Source organism: Crocodylus siamensis, chromosome 6 (genome assembly GCF_052110815.1).
Source record: "Crocodylus siamensis isolate JL-2025a chromosome 6, ASM5211081v1, whole genome shotgun sequence".
Lineage (NCBI taxonomy): Eukaryota > Metazoa > Chordata > Crocodylia > Crocodylidae > Crocodylus > Crocodylus siamensis.
Genome location: NC_143400.1, coordinates 3,947,115 through 3,970,790, shown reverse-complemented (window position 1 = coordinate 3,970,790; position 23,676 = coordinate 3,947,115). Strand labels below are relative to the sequence as shown.

At 58.4% G+C, this 23,676-nt stretch overlaps 1 protein-coding gene and 1 long non-coding RNA gene across 7 annotated transcripts in view; one reads left to right on the top strand and one right to left on the bottom strand.

Annotated features, from left to right (window-relative positions):
* Positions 1-526: 526 nt before the first annotated feature.
* Positions 527-8,029, bottom strand: LOC149860554 (uncharacterized). Of its 5 annotated transcripts, none has more exons than XR_016443254.1 (3): positions 7,974-8,029; positions 2,128-2,207; positions 527-1,180 (listed from the first exon to the last, which is right to left on the bottom strand). It is a non-coding gene; the product is annotated as an uncharacterized LOC149860554 (long non-coding RNA). The 5 variants fall into 5 exon arrangements; XR_016443253.1 differs by lacking the exon at positions 7,974-8,029 and adding an exon at positions 3,764-3,840; XR_016443252.1 differs by lacking the exon at positions 7,974-8,029 and adding an exon at positions 3,764-3,807 and having other exon boundaries at positions 2,128-2,555.
* PC (pyruvate carboxylase) overlaps positions 4,189-23,676 on the top strand; it is a 63,227-nt gene continuing 43,739 nt past the window's right edge. The window contains exons 1-3 of one of the 2 annotated variants that reach the window (XM_090054936.1): positions 10,934-11,006; positions 11,434-11,502; positions 14,835-14,934. The gene's annotated coding sequence lies outside the window, so the exon portion shown is untranslated. Of the gene's footprint in view, positions 4,229-10,933; positions 11,007-11,433; positions 11,503-14,834; positions 14,935-23,676 lie in introns of those variants that run through there. The other variant, XM_090054937.1, reaches the window with a different exon arrangement.

The window sequence follows — 23,676 nt, the reverse complement described above, 5'->3', positions numbered from 1 at the left end:
TGGCCCCACCTCTACTGGAGCCCTGCCCACCCAGCGCAGGGCCCGGGTGGCTCCGCCCAAAGAGGTGAGGCCAGCCCCGCCCACCCCAGCTAGCTCCTCCTACATTGGGGCCGTGCCCCCCAGGACCCTGGACTTCTGCCCCCCGTTGGGCCTCCCGCGGGGTGCGGGCAGAGCCCTGGCACGTGGCCCTGCTCCCGGCCCCAGACTTTGCACCCCTCGGTGGCCACGTCGCCGCCCGCGGACTTCGTCCGCAGCCCCCGCCCCGGAGGCACGGCGCCTTGCCGCGAGCGGACGGGACCGGCTGTCCTGGCATCCAGGCCCATTTCTCACCTGGGCGCAGAGCCCGGGAGTCCGGGCCGGCTGACTCCAACACTGCCCCGCACCCCTCCCCCGTCCGGGCAGGGCACCCCGGCGCCCGGCTGCCCCAGCCTCCGCCAGCCCCGGATCCCGGGCGCCCGGCCCCCTGCCGCCGGGCAGGCAGCGCCCTCAGCGTCCGGGCAGGGAGCAAGGCAGGCGGCGCTGGCGGGGTCTCAGGCTTTTATTCACGGCCCCACAGCCGTCATGCCCCTGTGCCCCGCAGGGCTGGGCCCTCGCTTCCCCCAGTGGGGCCGGGGAGGTCATCGGGGCCCAGACAGTGCCCCTACCGGGAGCAGAGCATCATGGGAAGAGTTGGGGGGTGGGCAGTGGGGGGATGGGGCATGGCTGGGGGCATGCAGTCAGACACGGGTGGACACAAGGGGAAAGGCGGCGAGGAAGAGCGGACGGACCGAGGGGGACGCGTGGACGGCCGCGGGTTGGTGCGGGAGGGAGGGCCGGCTGGGCGCAGCGGGGGCAGAGCAGGGCACGGCTGGATGGACACACTGTGCCCCCGGGCTGGGGGTGTGGGGAGATCCGCGTGCTTCCAGGATGGGCGGGCACGCCGTGCCGAAGCGGGGTCAAGCTCTGGGCGCTGACTGGGGCAGGCTGCCGGGGACGGGCAGGTGGCTGCAGGGTGCTCAGCGGGACAGGCGGCGGCGGGGGCTCTGGTCTGTCTCCTCCTCCACCCGGGCGGGGCAGGGTGGGGCCGGGGCTGCCCGGCCTCCTGGGTCCCTCAGCAGGGCGCGGCGGGTGGGCGCAGCGTCACGCTCTGAAGGTTGGCCACCAGGCTCTGCCAGCCGCGGCGCAGGGACCGCCTCACCTGCTGGGGGATGAAGGGGGGGTCAGTGCCCGCTGCCCCAGCCCTGGGGCTGGGCAGGGCCTTTGCCCCCAGGGGATGCTGGCTTCAGCCCTTTCTCAATGGGGTGTTATACTTGGCTAGTCTCCACCCAGAGCTGGCTGCACTGAGGCTCCCAAGGGCATGAGGCCCTGAGCCCCCTAGAGGGTCCCAATGTGGCCCTGACCCTGGGGGGGCACTGGCTGGGGCAGGCACCTTTCTCCTCCTGTGGGGAAGGGGGGCGCAATCCCAGACCTCTCTAGGCAGTGTTATATTTGGCTGTTCCCCACACCACAGCTGGCTGCATTGGTGGGGGGGGGATAGGACGGGAGGGGGGGGCTGAGCCCTCTAATGGATCCCAGTCCAGCCCCAGTCTTGGAAAGCTCTGGGAGGCAGGGGCAGTCCTGGGGGGGGGTGCCAGTCTCAGGCCTCTCCTCTAGCCAGTGTTATACTGTTCTCCACCCCAGAGCTGTCTGCCTCAGGGCTTCTGGGGTGTGTGGAGGGGAGAAGGGTTTGGGGCTGGGGTCCTGAGCCCTCTAGGGGGTCCCAATCCAGCCCCAATCCTGGGAGGCACTGGCTAGGACAGGCACCTTTCCCCTTTGGGTGGGGAGGCGCCAGTCTTTAGCCTCTCTTCTAGGAAGTGTTACACTTGGCCGTTCCCCACCCCAGAGCTGGCCACATCACAGCTCTCATTAAACCCCACGGACTTTAGCTTGGATCTGGCCTGGTTTGGACTGCACTGACCCTGCTCTGAGCTGGGGGGATGCAACCAGCCCCTCTGTTGCATCTGCCCACCCCATCCATCTGGGGAAACTGAGGTATGGTAGGTAACCTTGTAACCAGGCCAAGGGTAGCGGGGGGGATGTGCCTGGCAGCTGGTATGGGGGGGCGAGGGAATATGGGGGGACCCCTAGACCCCCCTCCAAAGCTCCTACCTTCCTGCGCTGAGCCAGCCGGCTCTGGGCTCCCTCGAGCAGCATCTCCCCGTCGTCGGGGTCTTCCAGTCGCCCGTATGCTGCGGGGCGGGGGGGGCCATGCAGAGAGTGGGCACGGCGGAAGCTGAGCCGGGAGGCCATGGCTGGGGGGACAGCCCTGATCCTGGGCCTGATCCTGAGCCTGCCCTGGGGCTGTGGGGTTTATAGCCACGGCTTCCCTTCTGCTGGCAAGTGACGGAGGGTGGGGCACCCATGGGTGCTGCCTCCCCACTGGGGATTGCCCAAGGAAAGTCCCTGCCCGCTCATCCAGTAGGTCCAAGTTCTCCTCGTTTGTATGGAGGCTCCGCCCCCTGCAGCTTCCCAGCCCATGGGGTCAAAGGGCGCAGCTGGCACGTATACCTCCATGGAGGTCAACGGTCAGGGCTGGGCTGGACCAGAGGGTAAATGGGGGTGGAGGCTGCATCAGAACTCCCCTGTGCCTCAGTTTCCCCAGGGGGCAATTGTCAGACTCCTATGGGAGTTGGGGCGGTTGGCCTGCCCCCTCGGCGCCTCAGTTTCCCCAGAGGGCAGCTGTCAGGGACCCCTGTGGGAGGGGATAAAGGCTGTGGGGGGCAGCCTATCCCATCGCTCTTGGCTTTCAGCCCTCCCTACCCCCTGCCTCAGTTTCCCCAATTGGTGAGTGCCAGGGACCCCCGTGAGAGGAGGCTAAGGGGGCGGGGGGGGTGAGCCTGCCCCTTCCCCCTGGTTTTCAACTCTCCCCCTCTGTATGCCTCAGTTTCCCCAGAAAACAGCTGTCAGGGACCCGCATGGGGGAGAGAGGGAGGCTGGGGGGGGAATGGACCCACCTCCCCTGCCCACCCTTAACTCCTTATGTGCCAAGCTTGGGGTGGGTGGTGCGTGCTGGGGGAGGGGGAAACAGGCCGGATGCCCTGAGTCACGTCCACGCGGCGCGGCAGCGGGGTTCCAGGGTCCCGAGTGCCCGGCGCCAGTTAGTCACAGGCCGGTTGGGAAACAGGCTGGTTCCTGCAGCAGCCAGGGGCAGGGCCCAGCCAGTGCCCCAGTGACTCAGGGTCCTGTGGCCCCAGTGCCCCCAGTCCTGTGACCCTGCTGCAAGGGGGGAGGTGGCACCCAGTCACTCCCAGGCCCATGCTGCCCCCCCCCCCCACCTAGAGGCTGGGGGCAGTGCTGGGGCCAAGGGAGCACAGCCCCCCCACTGCACAATGTCCCAGGACCCCTCATGGCATCTGCACCCCCCATTCTCCACCCCCCAGCTGTTCCCCCCATCAACTGCTCCCTGGACCCCCTCATTTGTCCCAACCAGATCCTCCCATCTGCCCCTGGGCCCTGTATCTGCCCCCCAGAGCCACCCCACCACCCTCCGTCATCTGCCCCCAGGATCCCCACCATCACCTGTCTCCTGGACCCTCCTTATCTTCCTTCCCCGCCCGACCTCCCTGGACTCCCCCGGATCCCCTCATCACCCGCCCCAGCGACCCTCCCATTTGCCCCTGGGCCCTGTACCTGCCCCCCCGCACCCCGACCACCTAGGCCCTGTATCTGCCCCCCCGACCCCCTCACCTTCCCCACTTGCCCCACCCCCTCCCACGTGCCCCCGTGGGGGGGTGGGGCCACTTACGCAACATTCTATTATGGTCATGTGGGCCACGCCGCTGTCTGAATGAATGAGTCACCCGGTCCCACCCACCACCCCCGCCGGCCAATGGCGGCAGGAGGCGTCTCCCCCGCCTCCTGGAGCCAGCCAATGATCACCCTCCGCTGGAGGCCCCGCCCAGGGAGGTTACGCAACAGCGCTGGGCGGGGCGAGGAGAGGGAGGAGGCTGGGTGGGCTCTCATGGATAGCGGCGCTGGCCAATGGTGGAAGGCAGGCGGCGGGTAGCAGCCAATGGTAGGAGGCGGAGGGCGGGGCGGCGCGCGGGGGGCGCCAGGCTTGAACTGACGAGGGGCGGGGCGGCTGGCCAATGGGTGGGCGCGGGAGGCGGGGCTCCGAGGTGCCGACCAATGGGGAGCGATGGGGCGGGGCCGTGGGGCAGGGGGCGGCCCCAGGCGAGGAAGCGGCGCTGGAGCGCGGCGGAGCAGGCTGGTGAGTATGTCCGGCGCCACCGGCTGGGGAAGGGGGCGGGGCCGGCCAGCTGGCTGGGTGCGTGACGTCACCCAGACCGGTTGCATGACGTCATATGGCCCGGGGTTTGGGGTGGGGCTGGGCTCTACAGCCTTGTATGGAATGGGTGGGGAGGGGCCGGGCTGTATGATGTCATATGGACCGGGCGCAGGAGGGACCAAGGCTGGGGCGCCCCCCAATGGCCGGGCTCTACAGCCCTGTATATCCTGCTCCCCCTGCCCCCACCAGACCAGGGCTGAGTGGACTGGGGAGGGGAGGGTGAGACTGTGTGATGCCATATGGGCTGGGCTCTATAAGCCTGTATGGACTGGAGCAGGCGCCCTCCCCCCTGCCAGGGCCTGGTAGTGCTGAGCTGTACAGTGTGGCTGGGAGCTTCCTTCCTGGGCTGGGCCGGGCCGGGCCATATAATTCTGTATGGACTTGGGCTGGGGTGTTCCCTCCCCAGAGGGCTGGGCTCTACAGCATAGTTGGCTTCCCGCCCTGCCTGCCCCAAAAGGGTTGTACGGGGTGTACTGGGGAGAGGGCCAGAGTCTATGAACGGGGGCTGGGGGTTCTCCCCAGCATTAAGCTGGATAGGACTGTATGAGCCCAAACTGGGGGGCTTCCTGCTGGGCTATATAGGCTCTTATGGACCTGGCCTATAAGGGGTGCTGTACAGCACCATGTGGACCTCCCCATCCCTCCAGATTGGGTTGTGTGGACCTGGGCAGGGCTGCACGATGTCATACGGACCAGGGCTGGGAGTTTGGTGCAGGGCTGTACAGACTGGGGCTTTCTGCTGGGTTGGGCTGTATTGGACTTTATGGACTGGGGTGGCATATTTGATATAAGGCTCTATGGATAGGGCTATATTGGATTGGGACTGGGGCAGGTGGCTTCCGTTTTGGACCAGGCAGTACAGTGCTGTATGGACCAAACGTGGGGGCTCCCTTCAAAGGAGACTGGTTTGTATCTTCTCCCTATTCCATTACAGACCAGTCCATATTTCCCAGTACAGACTGCTTTCCCTCTATCCTGGCAGTACTTAAGCCTTCATTGTTCCCCCTGCTGGAATACAGGGTGGTGGCACAGATCCTCCCCCCTTCCCCCGCCATAGGGGCTGCCCTATAATGCTCTGATATGGACCAGACTGAGGTTCTCTTCCTCCTTCATAGGGACTGGTGTCAATGTGCTGGTCCAGAGCTGCTCTGACCCTCCAGTCTGTCAAGCCCCAGTGGTCCCAGTTGCCTGCAGCAGGCCAGGCGCTATCCTTCAATATGGACCGGTGTCTACCTCTAGCTGTTCGTGGGTCTCTGTCTTAGGAGTGTGGACTGGACTGTAATGGGAGGGTGCAGACTGGGATGGGTGGACATTAGGTGAGTATATGGGACTGGTCCATACTGAATGTATAGCAAAAAGGGATCCAATTGGTCGCTGGGAAAGGGGGCCTGGCTTGAATGTGGGGGTCTCCCTGCCATTGGCTGGGCTCCGAGCCGAGCCGCAGGGGCCTCTCAGCACAGGCCCAAGATAACGATCTCCGCACTTAACAACTTGTTGCCGCTGGTAATTATTCAGCTGGCTCCAGCCCAGCCATGTGATGGGAGCCAGGCCTGGCTCCTTTCAGGGTGCTGGCGCCAAGCCAGGCCTCCCCTTCCCTGCCTTCTTCCTCGGGCCAGGGAGAAACTGGGACTTACTGGTTTGTGTCCTGGCATCGTACTGGGGCAGTTTGGTGCTTCCGGGCCTGCCATGGGGCAGAGGCTGGTGACTGGTGGGGACTGGGAAGGAGGCTCTGGATTCTGCCTCTCATACTGGGCCAGACTGGGATTAGGGCTTCGATCTGTACTAGCGTGGACTGGGAATAGGGCTCAGATTCCTACCCCTCGTACTGGTGCAGACTGGAAATAGGGCTCTGGTTTCTGACTCTTGTACTGGGGTGGACTGGGATTGGGGATCTGATCTGGACTGGGATAGACTGGGGATAGAGCTGTTCTCCTGACCCTCATACTAGGGTGGACAGGGAACAGGGCTCTGATTTGTACTGGTGTGGACTGAGACTAAGGCTCTGATCCCTGACCCTTGTACTGGGATTGGGGCTCTGATCTCTAGTGGTCTGGACTGGGAGCAGGTTCTGATTCCTGCCCCATGGACTGAGACTAGGACTCTGGTTTTTGACCCTAAAACTGGCTTGAACTGGGAATAGGGCTCTGATTTTCCAGTGTTCAAACTGGGAAGGGGTACTGCTGTACCTCTGACTCATAGCCCCAGGCAACCCCCCACCCTGCCCCGTCTGTAACACCCCCAACCCCCAAGCACATCCACACAGGACCCAGGCATCTGGGACACAACAGGGCATTTGGGACACATGTGAGTATAACAGATGTGCCCACCTCTAGGGAAGGGCGTGTTGGCAGCTGAGTATAACACCTCTGGAGGGGTTGCTTTGGAAGGCCTGGTGCATCCTGGGAAATGTAGTCTTCCCCTGCCCCCCCCTTCAGCTCGCAAGTCCAAAATGACAGAATATACTATACTTCCCATCATGCATCTGTGCCAGGGGCTTAACCCTCCCCAGACAAGAGGGCTGATCCCAGTGCATTGTAGGACGTGCTGTCTAGTGCACCCCCCACCCCCCTCACCTCCTAGCTTCAGAGTCACTGGCTGGACTCTACCTCCTATCATGCACCTGGGTATGACACCATCCTAGATGGCTGACCCCAATGCATTGTGGGAAAGGTAGTCCAGCCGGTGGCCAAAGCAAGGTGGGAGAGCCAGGGAGCCCTGGACTACAGTTGGTAAGGGGGGGGGTGCTGGGAGCCCAGACACCTGGGTTCCCTCCAGCTCTGGGAGGAGAGTTGTGCTGGGGGGTGAGCAGGGGACCTGGGACACCTGGGTATGGCTTTTAGGAGGGGAGTGGGGGTGAGGGGTTACAGCAGGGGGGCTGGGAGCCCACTCCTGGGGTCGTTCCCAGCTCTAGGAAGGGATCAGGTGCTGGATGGGATCCCGGACCCCTGGGTCCTCTCTAGGTGTGGGATGCGAGTGGGGGTGAGGGGTTGGAGCAGGGGAGGGGCAAGGTGCTGGACACCTGGGTTCACGCTCCAGGTAGTGTTGCTACCTGGGAATGATTAATTAATTTTCAATTCAGGACTCATTACCCAAGTCAATTAAGCAGGGCGAGTTACTGATTGTGGGACTTCGCTTCCAAAGGCTGGGGTGAGTGCTTGTCGCAGGGATTTGATTTAGCTGCTATCTCTCAGGGCGCTGCGATAGGGGAAGGTGCCTTTGTGAGGGCTGGGTGCCCGGATGCCTCGGGTGCCGCCAGCTCTGGGAGGGGAGTGGGGGCTGGGAGTGCCTCTATCCTGAACCTTCCTTTCCCCGTGCCTCAGTTTCCCTCCCTGCGGGGCAGGGCTGGTGACCCCAGCCTCCCCTCGAGGCTGCTTGCGTGGCTGTCGGGAGCTCTCGTCTGCACGCGTGTGCAGGTCCCGGATGCTAGGGTTCGTGGCAGGGCTGGGCTGTGGATGCTGTCACCACGGTAACTGCTCATCATGCCACCCTGGGTGCTCTATGTGCGGGGGTGGAGAGGGACTCTGAGCTTTCCCCCCCACCCTGGTCATGCCCCCCCCCTTTCCCCTGCCCTGTATGGTGCGGGGGTCCTGGCGCCGGGGACCTAGTTTTACCCCGAGGAGCTGCACTGGAGGGTCACAGCCACCAACCCTGCCATGGTAAAACTCACATGCATGTGCTGGCAACACGTGTCTCCCGGGTTCCCAGGTCCCTTTGCGAGGGGCGAAGCTCTGCTCCCTCCCCCTGCGGAAGGGAGATAAGAGCTGGGAACTGTCCAGCTCTGGGAGGGGGTGGGGTGAGAGCAGAGGGGCTGGGAGCTAGGGCGCTCTGGGAGGGGAGTAGGGGCTGGGGAGGGGGCGCTGGGTTCTCCAGCACAGTGCAGCTGGAGCTGGCTTGCAAAGAAGAAACTCCTGTCAGTCCCTCTTTCCCTCCCTGTCCTGATCTGGTGAGACCGCTCCTTGCATTCACGTGTCCTGAATGGTCAGGCTTCCTGTTTGTCCTGTTTTTCCTGCCCCCTACCCTCAGTATCAGTATTGCCCAGTCTCTGGCCTCCTCAATCCTCTGGCTGCTTCATCATCCTATTGTCTTACCCCCTGTAATTCAATTCAGAGGGCAGGGTGGAACTTGTACTTGGGGAAACTGAGGCACACTGAGGTTGCGTGACTGACCCAGCCCTCTGCCCCCAGCCCCTTTCCCCGGCCTAATCGCTCTTGGGTCTCAGCCAGCCCAGGGATCCTGGCAAGGCTAAATATAGCACAGAGCATCTGCCTCCCAAATTAGCTGTCCTGACCCCTCCGTCACCTCCTGCTCCCCCCACCGGCTGGCCCTTGTGGGGCTCTGGGCTATTTTGGATTCTCAGCCCCACAATTTGCTTGCGAAGGACTCTGTGGAGCCAGCTGGGCAGGAGCAGCAAGAGATCCTTATGGTGGGGGAGGGGATAGTTGCTGTGACCGGGGATGTTACTGTATTGTCTGGCATACAATACACTCCCCCAACGGCTGCTCGAAATTACAAGGAGCATTTGTATGCCACAAATATGGTAAAGATGTGGCCCTTTCCCCATTGGTTGCTCTGCCTTTGTCCCCCTGCCCTGTGCTGCCTTCCCCATCGGCTGCTCTTTTCTTTGCTCCCCTCCCTGCGGGTGAGATCTGAACCCGGGGCCAACACCTCCCCTCTCCTACCTCTGCTTCAAGCTGCTGCCTTGGTCTCTACCACTGCTGACACAACCTTAGCTCTCTGGGCTTGCAATCCAGTGCTGGGGGGGACTGGAAGAACTGGTGTGACTGGTTTGGGGTGTGCTCAGGCTAGGGAAAACTGCTCTCAGCCCCTTGAGGCCTTCACTGCAGGTTTCTCCCAGCTCGATGAGGAGATCCCACTAGTACCATCAGCTTCCAGTGCTCCCAGTAAGACTTCTGTTAACCCCATTTTGCTAGGGTGGGTTGTACTGGAGTCATTGCTGTTGCCTTGCAGTTCTGGATGTCTCTTTCTGCACTTAGGGTTGGTTTGCCTGCTACTGCATTCTCTGATGCACAATATGTGCCCTCCTCTCTACCAACAAGAATTGGATGGTTATTAAGTGGGGAAGCTGATTCTCTGCCTAGGGTACAAGCCCCCGTACTTTGATTCCAGCTTGCAGCAGCTGTGGCACTGGTAGTCGGGCAGCTGAGGAAGTCTGCTCACTTTAACGGCTCATTGCTCTTTTCTCTGGAGGCAGTAACGGCAGTCTCTTTGCTCAAGGGTGTGGACGTTCCACTAATCAAGCTAATCTTTCTTAGGGCAGTTCTGCTGCCAGTTAACTGCCTAGTCTCTCTCCTCCTGAGTCTGTCTGGAGACTTGTTAGTTCTCTTTCAAATCATAGATCCGGCCCTGGACACCCGTCTTCAGCAGCAGCTAGAGTTTCAGCTTTTGGCTGAGCCTTTGTGCAAAGCTTGAAATGATAGCTTTTGCACAGGCAGGAAAAGGAGACAGAGTTGAGCTGAAGATTTGGCTTTTTGGCCTCTTCCATTTGGCTTCAAAAGGGGGAAAAATGTTTTTTTTGGAATGGCAGAGTGAAAAGGAGGGAAGTTGTAGGGCACATAGTATGTGAGATACAGTATTTCATTGGCTACCTGTGGGGATTTAGAGGCCCCATGCTCTTTGCTAAGGAGTTGTCCAGGCTAGGACGGCCTGTTTGGCTACGTTGGTGTTTGGAGCTCCTACTCCAGTGCCAGGCAGCAGAGCATTGTGGGACATGTCGCTGGAGGGCATTAACAATTGATAGTTGTTCCAACAAGTGTGGTGGGGAAAAGAGAGACTTGAGGCAGCAACTGTTCCAAGAGAGAGCTGGTTTAACGTTTCTTTTCCTGTGTCTTCAATGCTGATGCCTGGCAAACAACTGGAGAAAGGTGCTTGGTGAATGCCCCTCCCTTCCCCATGCCCGTTCCTGCTCAGCCATTCAGTTTAAACGAGGGAGGATCATTAAAGTCTTGTCCTGTGTTGGCCTTCATTAGTTAAAAAGGAACTGCAGTTATAGCTGCTTCTTGTCCACCCCAAACTCAGTGCCATAATGGGGAGGGGGACAATCTTCCTGGCTCTTCGGCTGCTCTGCTCTTGGCTCCCACCCGTGCACCAAGCCCTGGCCTGTTGGCCACTCTGGTTTTGGTGCCTGTGCCTGTGCTCCCTGGTCCCATCGGCTGCTCTGCTCTCAGCTCCGTGCTCTGATCTCCCCTGCCCCATTGATTGCCCTGCGCTGTGCCCTCTGCCCCATCGACTGCTCTGCTCCCTGCCCTGTGCCTGCTGCCCCATCAGACACTCTTCTCTCTATTCCCTGCCCTGCTCCCCCCTTCCCCATTGGCTGCTCTGCTTTCGATCCCCTGCCCTGTGCCCCCATGCTAAACTCCCCGCCCCATTTAAAAAAACCTCCTGATTTTCTGAGCTGCTTTTGGGATTCTTATTGAACCTCCAGGGAGAGATTTTGTTCCAATCCTTGTCTGGAAGCGTCACACTTTAAAGTATGCCTGGCAGGAAGGGACACGCGTGTCAGGACAGGCTCTCAATTAGTGGAAGCATATGAAGTGTGAGAGGGGAGGAGTGGGCTGCACAGAGTTGGGAAACTTGGCCAGCGCAGGCTTTGCGTTCCATGAAGGCTGATGCTGTTGAGCCAGGACGCCGCAGGGAAGCTCTGATTTCTTGCTGGAGCAGGGGTTGGCCCATTTCTCTAAAGGTGGGGGGTGGGTTTTGAACCTGCGCTTGCCTGGCCTGGACAAGGTTCCCTGGCTGCACCCAGGGCCTATTCAAGGGGATCCGTGCTGGGCTGTGCAGCTAACGTTGGAGGTTTGGGCAACGGCTGAGTATAACACCCCGCACTGTGCGTGGGAGTTGGAGCAGGTTGGGAAAGGCCTGGACTGGGGCAGACGGGCCTGATCCTGCCTGAGGCAGGGGGCTGGGCTGTTTTGCCCCCACCCTCCAAGGCAGCTTGCCTAGCTGCTCTGATTTCTTCTGCAGAATTTCTTCACGGCCCCCTTTTTTTTTTTTTTGGCTTAGATCAGTTATGTGTGAAGCTGGGAGCTGTGATTCAGTGGGAGCGCAGTGGCTTTAGTCTGGTGCCAGGGAGCAAAGGTCCCCACAGTCTTACTCTCTTTTCCAAACAGGGAAGAAAGAAGGAGAATTTGGGGCAAGTTTCCAGCCAGTCCAGCCTACTGGGAGCCAGAATCTGCTCCGTGAGTCTTTTCTCCTTGATGATCTAATGTGGCGGGGGATGGAAATTAGCCCTGTGCTCCCCCTGAGTGCCACAGATCCCTGCTTCCTGCCCCATCAGCTGCTCTGCTCTCGGCTTGTAGCCCTGCATTCCCCCGCCCCATCGGCTGCTCTGCTTTCAGCCCCCTTCCCCATCCATTGCTCTGCTTTTGGTGTCCAGCCCTGTGCCCCCTGCCCCATCGGCTGCTTTGCTCTCTGCTCCTGGCCCTGCACCCCTCATGTCCCATTGGGCGCTCTGCTCTCAGCCTGCAGCCCTGCATGTTCCCTGCCCCATCAGCTGCTCTGCTTTCAGTTCCCAATGCTGTTTTCCCTCTGCCCCATCAGCCGTTCTGCCTTCAGCTTCCTTTCCTTCCCCTCCAGAACTGGCTCCAGGGGAGGCCTGGCCAGAGAATCTCTTCCACCAGGCTTAATTCCCCCCCAGTCCAGAAGCAGAAAATGCAGCTTCAGAAGAAATTTTCCAGCTGCAGAATAGACACTTGTCTCATCTTCTCTTCTATGCATGCATTATTTGTTCTCTCCCTTGATTTTTTTTTTTTTTTTTTTTGTCTTCTCCCCCACCAAAATCCCCTGGATTCTTGGCATACCCGACTCGCTGAACCAGCATTTGCAGATGCTGTGCATTCTTTGGATTAGCCCCGCCTGGCCTTGGTTACTCCCTGCTATCTCCTTCCCCCCACCATCTGGGCTTTGATAACAAGCAGCTCCAGTCCCAGGCAGTGAAAGCAAACACCTCTGCTTACATTTTTCGTTTTCCCCTGCCCTCTCTGCAAGGTTAAATGTGAGACCCACTGATGAGGATTTGCCTCTGCTTCATACACCATATTTCCTGGAAAACCACACGCTTCCCCTAAATAAGAACCATGCTTTGCTAATTTTTCTCTTTTGGAAGGCAGACTATTGATCAGGTCTTGGCAAAAGGGGGCCAGTAGTGTCTTTTACCATGAGATAAGGGACTGGCTTGTGGACACATGTATCCTTTAACCCTCCTTAAAGAGGCCATTACTGTCGGTTTGCACAGGGCCGAGTTAAATCACTGTTGCTTTTAGCTTTTAATGAAACAGGTAAAACTGTGGTGGGTTCAGCTATACTGGGATCACAGCGAGTATCCGTATACAGTGTCTTCTCCTGGTATAACTCCGTCCCTATGCAGTTGATACAGCTGTCCCCTCTGAAGGCCACAGCTGCCCTGTTCGGCTGTGTTGCATTCTTCTCTCCGCCCCTGCTCCATCTCCCGCAGCTTCAGATGCATCCCTTGCTGGCTGCTTTATGAACCTGGGATCTTTGCTTTGCAAAGAAAGGTGGGTGCTTTTGAACTGGAGAAGCCAGAGGGTGAAGATTATGATGGAGAGAAAATTAAGGATCTGCCTGTGGCCACGCAGAGGGAGAGGGAAGGGAATTGAAGTGCTTTTGAGGATTGGAGAAGCGGCAAAGGAGAAATCAAACTGAACAGTGCTGTCCTAGGGACGCTGTGCAGGGAAGCAGGGTGTAGTGGGTGTGTCTGGAGAGCTCCAGATCGGTGAGGTTCAGGGCTCTGGTGCTCATGGAGGCAGAGAACAGCTCGGCTTCATCTGTTGTCGGTGCCTGAGGGCAAGGGGGTCAGACTCACCTGGGTGGAGACTCCGGGGCTAGATGTCACCTGGTCCCACACCCTGGATCTGGCCAGTGGACCAGACTGCTGACATCCATGGCGGAGGCTTTGACCAGGGCATGCCTAGAGCGCTCTTGCCCTGTGTGATCCTCTCCGGCATTGGCTTTGGGGGGCTGGTGGATGCACTTCTGAAAGGCTGCTTCTTTCCCCTCTGCTTCCTCCACGGCTAGGGGCAGAGGTGCATTATGGTGGTGGAGTCCAGCCCCTGATCTAGTGCATCTCCCTTCTTGCAAACAGTGGGCCTGACCCACCCCAGACTGGGCCGGGTCCCGAAGCAGGAGGCACCTCCGCACACTTTGAGGCCAGCTGTGGTGTAGACAGGGCTGCGCCGCCAGAAGGCATCTCCCTGTGGCTGGCTGCCAGGAGCCATCTCGTGCCAGCAAAGCTGCATCCGCTGCTCTTCCCAGCTTGGAGAGGGGGGCACACTCTGGCGCTAGGCGCTGTATGTACCAGAGGGCAGGAGAACCGTCTGGGCTGGGGAATCCAAGTCAGGGTCCCTGTTCCCTGGGCGCTGCCCACAGCACTGGAGACCATGGGGTGCCCTGGTCCAACAGCCGCCCCTTGGAGCTGCCTAGAGCCCTCAGCCCCAAGCGCCCGCCGCCTGTTCCCCTTTCCCTACAACCTGCCCGATTTGTAGATCACTGGGGGCAGGAGGCTGGGTGTTACCAGGCCCGGGATGGGGGGCTCCCTCACAGCAGACACTGCCCTGGGCTCCCCCTGCCCTGGATCCTAGGCTAAGATGGAGGCCATGTGGATGGGATGAGGTTGTCTGGGTCAGGTTTCCGAAACAGGTTATATGAGTGTGTAGGTTATGGTGGGGGGTGTCCTGGGCACCTGGGATCAGTGTGTGGTCACGAACAATCGTGTGTCCCTATCCCGGGCCAGGGACTTTGCCTTTCTGTGAAACAGTTCCCCCAGTGTGACGTGGCAGGTGCTGGTCTGGTGTGTACCCACACATGTCTTTGCATGTGCGAGTCTTTGCTGTGGTGATTTAGGAGCCTGGGGACTTGGCCTGTCCCTACCTACTGCCCCCCAGTCAAAATAGCAGCGAGGACAATGCGTTTAACTTAAATGAGGCGTGAGGGGGCCGTGGGGTCAGGCTTTCTGTCTGCACAGCAGATGGCAGGGTCCTAAACCCCTTAGGGAGGGCATGTAGCCCTGGGAGTACCGCCCCACAGGCCTGAGTGGGCTGGGTAGGCCTCGTCACCATGGCGACACCATGGGTCCCCTCAGGGAAGGCAGGAGCCTCCATTGAAGCCTACAAGGCCTCTAGGGGAATTAAACCCGGGGCAGCAAAGGGCACAGGGTGCCCCCCCCCCCACTGGGGTGCGAGTTCAAGCCCAGCTCCCGACTGGGCCGCATCAGTGAGGGGGCTTGGCTGCACTGGCGGCCATGTTGGCTCCATGTTGGCGTCTGTCAGCTGTGCGAAGGCCCCGGTGGGGGTCTTTTGACTTCAGAGATCTCAACACCCTCCCTGCCGCCCTGGATTCACACCCCAGCTCCCTTCCCCGCAGCCGGGGGCTGCTCTGGGCTTGCCATGCCCAGCACACGTCTCCAGCGCCCCCGCCACTGGCCGTCTTCCCATGGCATTGTCCCTTGCTCTATTTCCCCCCTTTCACTCAGCTGCTTTTTTCCCCCTTTTTCTAGGCAAGAAGCTGTCCCCTGCTCGCGAGCCCGGGCCCTGCTCGGAGACTGCCCCACGTCTTTCCACCCAATGCGGTAGAAAAGGAGCCCCGCTGGCCTCAACGTAGGTGCCCTTGATTTTCCACCCTCTCCTGAACCGCGGGCCACGGCTGCCTGCGCCTCTGCTCTTACGCTGCTGTGGGAAGGGGATGAGGGGTCCTTGTCGGGAGAGAGGGGGATCTAGATCTGTATATCTCTACGTAATGTGTATGCTTTTCTTGTGGGAAGAGATTTCTTCAGCATGACGCACAGAGGGAACCCAGGCGCCCAGGACGCAGGCACACGCAGAGCCTGGGTGTCCGGGGTACACGCCCTGTGCGCGGAGCCCAGCTCCCGGGACACGTGCACATGCACAGCATGGATGCTTGGGGTAGGCGCCCCACACATGGGACCCAGGTGGCTGGGGTACACACCCTACACATGCACCCCACACACAGAGCCCAGGTGCCTGGGGTACAGCCCCGACACACGCACCCCACACACAGAGCCCGGGCGTCCGGGTCACATGCACGCACAGAACTGAGGTGCCAGTGTGTAGATTTTGTGTGTGTGTAGATTACATGTGTCCCAGATGCCTGGGTTGTGTGTGGCGGGGTGTGTGCATGTCTGAGATCCATCCCTAGCATGGACTGGGAATTAACCCATTAGTGAGCTGTCTAGTTTCACTTTCTGAAAAAGCTTATACAAGTGTGTAGAGTGTGGGTGGGTGTGTGTGTGTTGCAGATGCCTGTGTTGTGTGTGTGAGATCCATCCTAGCATGGGCTTGGAACCATCCATAAGCAAATTGTCTACTTCAGGTTTCCCAAAAAGCTTATATGTGTGTCCACCCCGGATGCCTAAGGTGGGTGTGTGCGTGTCCATCCATCTGTCTGTCCCCTGGGGGAGGGGGTGTGTGTGTGTGTGCGCATGCGCGTGCGTGTATCTGTCCCCCAGATACCTGGGTGTGTGTGTATCTGTCTGTCCGTCCCCCAGATGTTTGGGTTGTATGTGTCTGAGATCCATCCTAGCATGGACTGGGAGCTAACCATTACTGAGTCATTCAGTTTGGGTGTCCAAAAAAGTGTGTGTGTGTGTGTGTGTGCGCGCACACTAACAATCACATGTCTCCACCCCTCTGTACAGCCTTGTTACCACAATTCCTCTGGGTCTTGGTTAGGGAGTAGACCACATGTACAGACATAGGCAAGGGTCTGTGAGTGCTGTATGCTTATCGGTATTTGTGTGTGTTTGCACACACATGTGGGACTGTCACACCCTGGTTTATAACTTTGTGTGCGCACACGTGTATGATGCATATCCAGGTGTGCATCTGTGTGTACATGCACATAGGTGTCCTGGTCTGGGTCTCTGTGTGCACACACATGAGGGTATGTGAGTGCCCCACACTTGTGTATGCACACACAGACCCAGACTAGGGCATGTTAGAGCACCACACTTGTGGTGCTCTCTCTATCACCTGTTCCCCCTGCACCCGGCCAGGGTGTGTTAGTGCCGCACTCACAACCTCGTGGTGGGCTAACACACAAAGGGTCATAAGACAGCCTCAAAGCCGTCACGTATGTAATCTGGGTTGTGTGTGTGTGTGCACATGTGGCACTAACACTTCCTGGTGCATGCCCAGCAGGGGGTACTGTGCCTGTAGGCTTAGTGCTGCCTGGGGGGCAGGCACTAGAGGGTGCTGTGCTATGGGGGGCAGAACAGGGGGTATTTCTGCCCCCCAGTGGGTGAAGAGAGGGTGCCCCCCGAGCACCCTCTGCCCCACTCCCTGCAGTACAGCACCCCCAAGTGGGGCCAGCACTGACTTCCAGCCAGGGCCAGGTCCCCCATCCGTGCACTGTTCCAGCTTGACCCTGTTTTAGTTTTAGCGCTGACAGGAAGAGACTGTGCAAGACCACAGATTTAATTTCACCTTGCAAATTAATGCTTGGATTTAATTAGCTTTCTTGCCCGGGGCCTTGGCAGCTGGAGGGTGCCAGGCTTGCTGCCACAGGCCTGATCCTGCATAGAGTCTTTGGGCAGAAGTCCAGGAGATGAGGGTGGGCCCAGGTCTCACCACCCAGAGGGGGCTGGAGGGGTCCAGGGCAGTGACCAGTGCTGAGGGACACAGGTGTTTGGGCTCCCAGCCCCACTCCCTTCCCAGAGTGGGGAGAGAACCCAGGTGTCCAGGCTACCAGTCCCTGTTCTACCCCTGCCCCCTTTAGCTCCACTCCCCTCCAAGAGCTGGAGGGAACCCAGGTATCTGGACTTCCAGCCCTGCACCCCCAGATTCCCCTCCATTCCCAGTGTGCCCCCCTTTCTCTCAGTCCCCACTCCTCTCCCAGAACTGGAGAGACCCCAGGCATCTGGGCTTCCAGCCTCCCCCTGATCTTACCACCCAGCTTTTCCTCCCCTTCCAGAGCAGGGAGTGAACCTAGGCATGCTGCTTTCCCCTCTCCTCTTCCACACCCTAGGCCCCGCTCCTCTCCCAGAGCTGGCAGTGGGGTCCAGTGGTTAGATCCCCCCCATCTCACTCCAGGTCCATGTGGCCCCCTTAGGATGGGGGTGGGGGACAGACCTGAGCTGTCCAGCACCTGACACCTTACTGGGGGGCTTAACTCAGTCACCATGAAGGGTCGATGTTGTGAGGGGGGCTTTAAGGGGGACCCCTTTCCTGGGGGCATTTTGGGGGGTGCAGATCGGAACTCGGGGGGGCACATAGGCCCCGAGCTCTTGTGCTTGTACTCCAGTTCTCACCGCCTCCCAGCCTCCCATTGCTGAGCCCCCCCCACACACACCTCCTCCTGCTGGAAGAACAGGGCCTTTGTTAGGGCTGAATGGGGCTCTGTTCCCTCTCTCTCTCCCCTTCCCAGAGCTGTCGGAGAAGCAAATGCCTGGGTTGGGGGGGCATCCGGGCCTGTCCCCAAGCTGGATATGGTCCCGCTCCTGGTTCCAGCTGGATCAATCCCACCACCCCCTCCTGGATGGATATAGGGGGGCCCCCATGCCCCTCCACTGCCAGACACAGGCCCCCCAACCCCTCCCCTCCCGGCCCCCCTCAGGTTGGATGTGGGCATTTTGCCCCTCATGCTGGATGCCTGGGTTCTCTCCAGCTTGGGGAGGAGAGTGGGGGCCAGGGGATTAGAGCAGGGGGGCTGGGAGCCCGGACACCTGGCTCTATATCAGCTCTGAGAGGGGATCGAGGGCTGGGGTGGGGGTTATAGTTTCATAGTTAGTAGGATCAGAAGGGAGCTGAGCAGATCATCAAGTCCAACCCCCTGCCACGGCAGGAAAGAGTATTGGGGTCAAACGACCCCAGCAAGGTGATTGTCAAGCCTTGTCTTAAAACCCCCCAGGGTAGGAGCCAGCACCACTTCGCTTGGAAGTTGGTTCCAGATCCTAGCTGCCCTGACCATGAAGTCGCGCCTCCTGATATCTAGTCTGAATCTCCCCTCTGCCAGCTTGTGACCGTTATTCCTGGTCACTCCTGGCGGTGCTCGGGGGAACAGGGACTCCCCCAGTGCCTGCTGGTCCCCCCTGACTAGTTTGTAACAGGCCACTAGTTCCCCCTTCAGCCTTCTCTTGTGGAGGCTGAACAGGTTCAGGTCCCGTAGCCTCTCCTCGTAGGGCCTGCCCTGCTGCCCCCTGATCGTGCGAGTGGCCTCCTCTGGACCCTCTCCATGGTGTCCACATCCCTCCTGAAGCGCAGGGCCCAGAACTGGACGCAGTACTGCAGCTGCGGCCTGACCAGTGCCCCATGAAGGGGGAGGATCACCTCCTTGGACCTGCTTGAGATGCATCTGTGGATGCAGGACAAGGTATGGGTGGCCTTCCTGACCACGTCCCCACACTGCCGGCCCATGTTCATCTTGGCATCAGTGACGACCCCAAGATCCTTTTCTGCCTCTGCACTGCCGAGTTAGAGCTGGCGTGGCTGGGAACTTGGACACCTGGGTTCTGTCCAGCTCAGGGCATAGAGTGAGGACCAAGGGGTGAGAGCAGGGGGTTCTGCGTGCTGTGCCCCCCCCAGGCTGGGGCTCTGGCGGTGCCCACCTTTGTCCAGCAGAGGGCAGCAGCGGAGTGGCTTGAAGGGAGCATCTTTATTCAGAGCTCCCAAGCACTTCTTTTTTCAGTGAAAAACTAGTCCCCAACCCTGTTGGCTCCTGGCTGAGGCCTTAGATGTACCTAATAAATGCCTCAGAACTCAGCTCCCCTCCTACCCCCTTCCTCACAAAGGGTGGAGGGGGAAGATATGTCAAGTGGGGAAACTGAGGCTCAGTGGAAGTGATTTTGCTCAGTCACACGAGGCGTCTGTAAATGAAGGGGTTAGATGGGCACTAACTTTGTAGCTGGTTGTCTCTCTTTATAGCTGGATGGCCATTTTTGTGGTGTGGGAATTGCTTTGCACACGTGGCCGGTCTCCGTTTATTGCGCGGTTCTTGTGCGGTTCACCAGTGAATTGTGGGATGTCTGTAACCGTGTGGCAGGGGAATGGGGGGAGGGGCGCAGGGCTCCTTGGTAGTTGCCTGTAGATTTTATTTGCCCTATACAGACAGAGACCGCTCTTACTGTATTTCTCGCATATAATATGCACTCTTAATTGCCAGCAGGTGGGTTTGGTGGGGCAAATACATGTGGTATATGAGGCAATACATGGTAGCTTTGTTGTTTGTCAGCTATTTGCAATAGAACAAGTTTATTTCTTGGGAGGAAAAAGTGATTTTGATTTTGCTTTGGCCAAAAAAATGGTGTTTTTGATCTTAAAGGAGACATTTAATTCATGCTCTTCAGGTGTGTGGGATGGGAGGTGGCTTTGAAGATGCCTGAATACTTTGCCCTCTACTCAAAGAGAGGGGAGGTTTGACTCGAACTGTCTCTGACGCTGAAAACAATCCTGTTAGCCTCCATGACGCTGTTGACAGGACCCCTCTAAGATCCCCTGACATGCAGCACATTAATTGTTACTTCCCAATTTGGGCTGGACCCTGGGGGTTTTATGTTGCGTTTACCAGGTCCGCTGAAAAAGAAAGAAAGAAATGATGTTTTAATCACTGACAGAGGTCAGAAGTCTTGTGCGTGATGATTTGTATGGGGCTGACAGCATGGCTGGGATAACTGTAGATGAGCTGAATCATTTTTTTTATTTAATATAATCAGTACCTTGATGGAAAATGGAAGTCCCCGTCACCTGCCTCCTACACCATTTCAGCCAAAAATACTGTTTTTTGTTTTTTTAAATCTGCTGCCAAAGTTGATGTAATGATGGTTTGAATTTCCATAGCAGGAAGCAAGGTAGATCCACCTTGTAGATGAACCCAAATATCTGTGTATATGTATATGGTGGTGGGTGTAGCTATATAGCTGTGTACCGATTAAAAGTCAAAGCGAAAGGTGTTTGTTGTGGGAGACCCGTCCTGCGGGGCACTGAGGGGGCAATCTGCCGCCCCGACCTCTTAGCCCGGGAAGTCTGCTGCTTCCCGGGGGCCTGCATCCGAGACATTGCGGAGAGGATCCCGCAGCTCCTCCGGCCCACAGACCACTACCCCATGCTCCTTATTCACGTGGGCACCTATGACATGGCTCGGAGCACCCCCAGCCAGGTCATGAGGCGCTACAGGGAGTTGGGAGCGGAGCTTAGGGGTCTGGGAGCTCAGGTGGTGTTTTCGTCGATCCTCCCAGTCTCAGGCTATGGGCTGAGGAGGGAGAGGAGGATCCACGCGGTGAACCAAAGGCTGTGGAGCTGGTGTCATCGGGAAGGCTTTGGCTTCCATGACCACAGCCCGCTCTTTGGCGAGAGAGGCAGCGAGCTGCTGGGAAGAGATGGCCTCCACCTCTCTTCCCTGGGGAGGAGGCTCTTCTCAGCCAGGCTGGCTGACCTGCTCCACCGGGCTTTAAACTAAGCCCGCTGGAGGATGGGGGGACTACTGCCACTGCTGGCCCGCTGAGCGACCCTTGCAAAGCCAGCAGACCAAGGGACTTAAGGGAGCCTGCCCCAGCCCTGGCACAATCTGTGGCCAAGGCAAGAGCCCCTAAGGGCACACTTGCCTGCCTGTACACTAATGCCAGGAGCCTGGGTAACAAGCAGGAGGAGCTCGTCCTCCTGCTCAGTGCAAAGAATTATGATGTCATAGGGATAACAGAGACCTGGTGGGACTCCACCCATGAGTGGACCACGGGTATAGAGGGCTATACCCTATACAGGAGGGATCGTGTTGACAAAAGGGGCGGGGGTGTAGCCACATGTCCCTGCAAGCTGATGTTGGCGACTGGCATGGACAGCTAGAGACCCTCTGGGTAAAAATTCGTGGGAAAAACGGCACAGGGGACACAACGGTGGGAGTCTACTACAGACCTCCCACCCAAAGTCCTGAGCTTGACCAGGAGTTTGCCCGGGAACTGACTGAGGCCGCTTGCTCCAGGACCTTGGTTGTCATGGGTGACTTCAATTACCCGGACATCTCGTGGGAAGATCGCTCAGCAAAATCCGAGCAGCTACAAAGCTTTCTCTCGTGCGTGGATGACCTCTACCTGACTCAGGAAGTCTATGGGCCAACGAGAGGGAAGCGCTGCTCGACCTGGTACTGGCTACGGGGGACGACCTAATCGGCGACCTAGTGATCGATGGGAAGCTGGGTGACAGCGACCACGAGCTGATCACCTTCACCATCCGCCGTAAAGCTGGCAAGTCAGTCAGCAATACAGAAGTCCTTGACTTCAGAAAAGCCGACTTTGACAAGCTCAAGGGGCTTGTCGGTCAGGCCCTCAGGGACCGTGACCCCAGGGAGATGGGAGTTCAAGAAGTGTGGTTGCTTCTCAAGGAAGCGATCCTCAATGCACAAGCTAAATCTATTCCAACACGGAGGAAAGGCAGCAAGGAGGCACAGCAGCCCTCCTGGCTCTCCAGGGGCCTTGCGGACCTCCTGCGGCTAAAAAGGAAAGCCTACAAAGGATAGAGGACGGGATTCACCTCCAAGGAGGACTACTCCACGCTGGTCCGGTCCTGCAGGGACCAAACCAGGAAAGCCACGGCTGCAACTGAACTCCAACTAGCTTCAAGCATCAAGGACAACAAAAAGTCCTTTTTCAGATATGTGGGGAGCCGGAGGAAAAGCAAGGGCAACGTTGGACCCCTGCTAAACCAGATGGGGCAACTGACAACTGACGCCCAGGAAAAAGCCAACCTATTAAATAGGTACTTTGCGTTAGTCTTTCATCAGTCCCGTGGGACGCCCATGCCTGCTATGGGACAGGAAGATTCAGGTGATGGGGATCCCCTACCCTCCATAAATGCTGACCTCGTGAAGGAACACCTTGAGAAGCTGGATACCTTCAAGTCAGCCGGCCCTGACAATCTGCACCCCAGGGTACTCAAGGAGCTGGCGAGCGTCATAGCCCAGCCCCTGGCACGGATCTTTGAAAACTCTTGGCGCTCTGGTGTAGTGCCCAAAGACTGGAAGAAGGCCAATGTGGTGCTGATCTTCAAGAAAGGGAGGAGAGTGGATCTGGCTAACTACAGGCCCATTAGCCTGACTTCTATCCTGGGGAAGATCTTAGAAAAGTTTATTAAGGAGGCCATCCTTGATGGACTGGTCCAGGCTAACATCCTAAGGGACAGCCAGCATGGGTTTGTTGCGGGTAGGTCTTGCTTGACCAATCTCATTTCCTTCTATGACCAGGTGACCTATCACCTGGACAAGGGAGAAGAGATTGATGTCATATATCTTGACTTCAAAAAAGCCTTTGATCTGGTATCCCATGATCACCTCTTGGCCAAACTGGCCGGTTGTGGCCTTGGCTCCACCACGATCCGCTGGTTGAGAAACTGGCTCCATGGTCGGACCCAGAGGGTTGTAATCGATGGTAGTCACTCATCGTGGTGCCCTGTGACCAGTGGGGTCCCTCAAGGCTCTGTCCTGGGACCCATCCTGTTCAACATCTTCATTAATGATGTGGACATTGGAGTCAGGAGTGGACTGGCCAAGTTCGCTGATGACACCAAACTTTGGGGCAAAGCATCCACGCCAGAAGATAGGCGGGTGATCCAGGCTGACCTGGACAAGCTCAGCAAATGGGCAGATGAGAACCTGATGGTGTTTAACACCGAAAAATGCAAGGTTCTCCACCTTGGGAGGAAAAACCTGCAGCATCCTTATAGGCTCGGCAGTGCTACGTTGGATAGCACTAGAGAAGAGACTTGGGGGTCATCATTGACCACAAGATGAACATGAGCCTGCAATGAGATGCTGTAGCTAGTAAAGCGACCAAAACGCTGGCTTGCATCCATAGATGCTTCTCGAGCAAATCCCGGGACGTCATTCTCCCCTTGTACTCAGCCTTGGTGAGGCCGCAGCTGGAGTACTGCGTCCAGTTTTGGGCTCCACAATTCAAAAAGGATGTGGAGAAGCTTGAGAGAGTCCAGAGGAGAGCCACGCGCATGATCAGAGGTCAGCAAAACAGACCTTACGACGACAGGCTGAGAGCCATGAGGCTCTGTAGCCTGGGAAAGCGCAGGCTCAGGGGTGATCTGATGGCCACCTATAAGTTTATCAGGGGTGACCACCGGGATCTGGGGGAACATTTGTTCACCAGAGCGCCCCAAGGGATGACGAGGTCGAACGGTTACAAACTCCTGCAAGACCATTTCAGGCTGGACATAAGGAAGAATTTCTTTACTGTCCGAGCCCCCAAGGCCTGGAACACCCTGCCAGCGGAGGTGGTTCAAGCACCTACACTGAACACCTTCAAGAGTAAATCGGATGCTTATCTTGCTGGGATCCTATGACCCCAGCTGACTTCCTGCCCTTTGGGCAGGGGGCTGGACTCGATGATC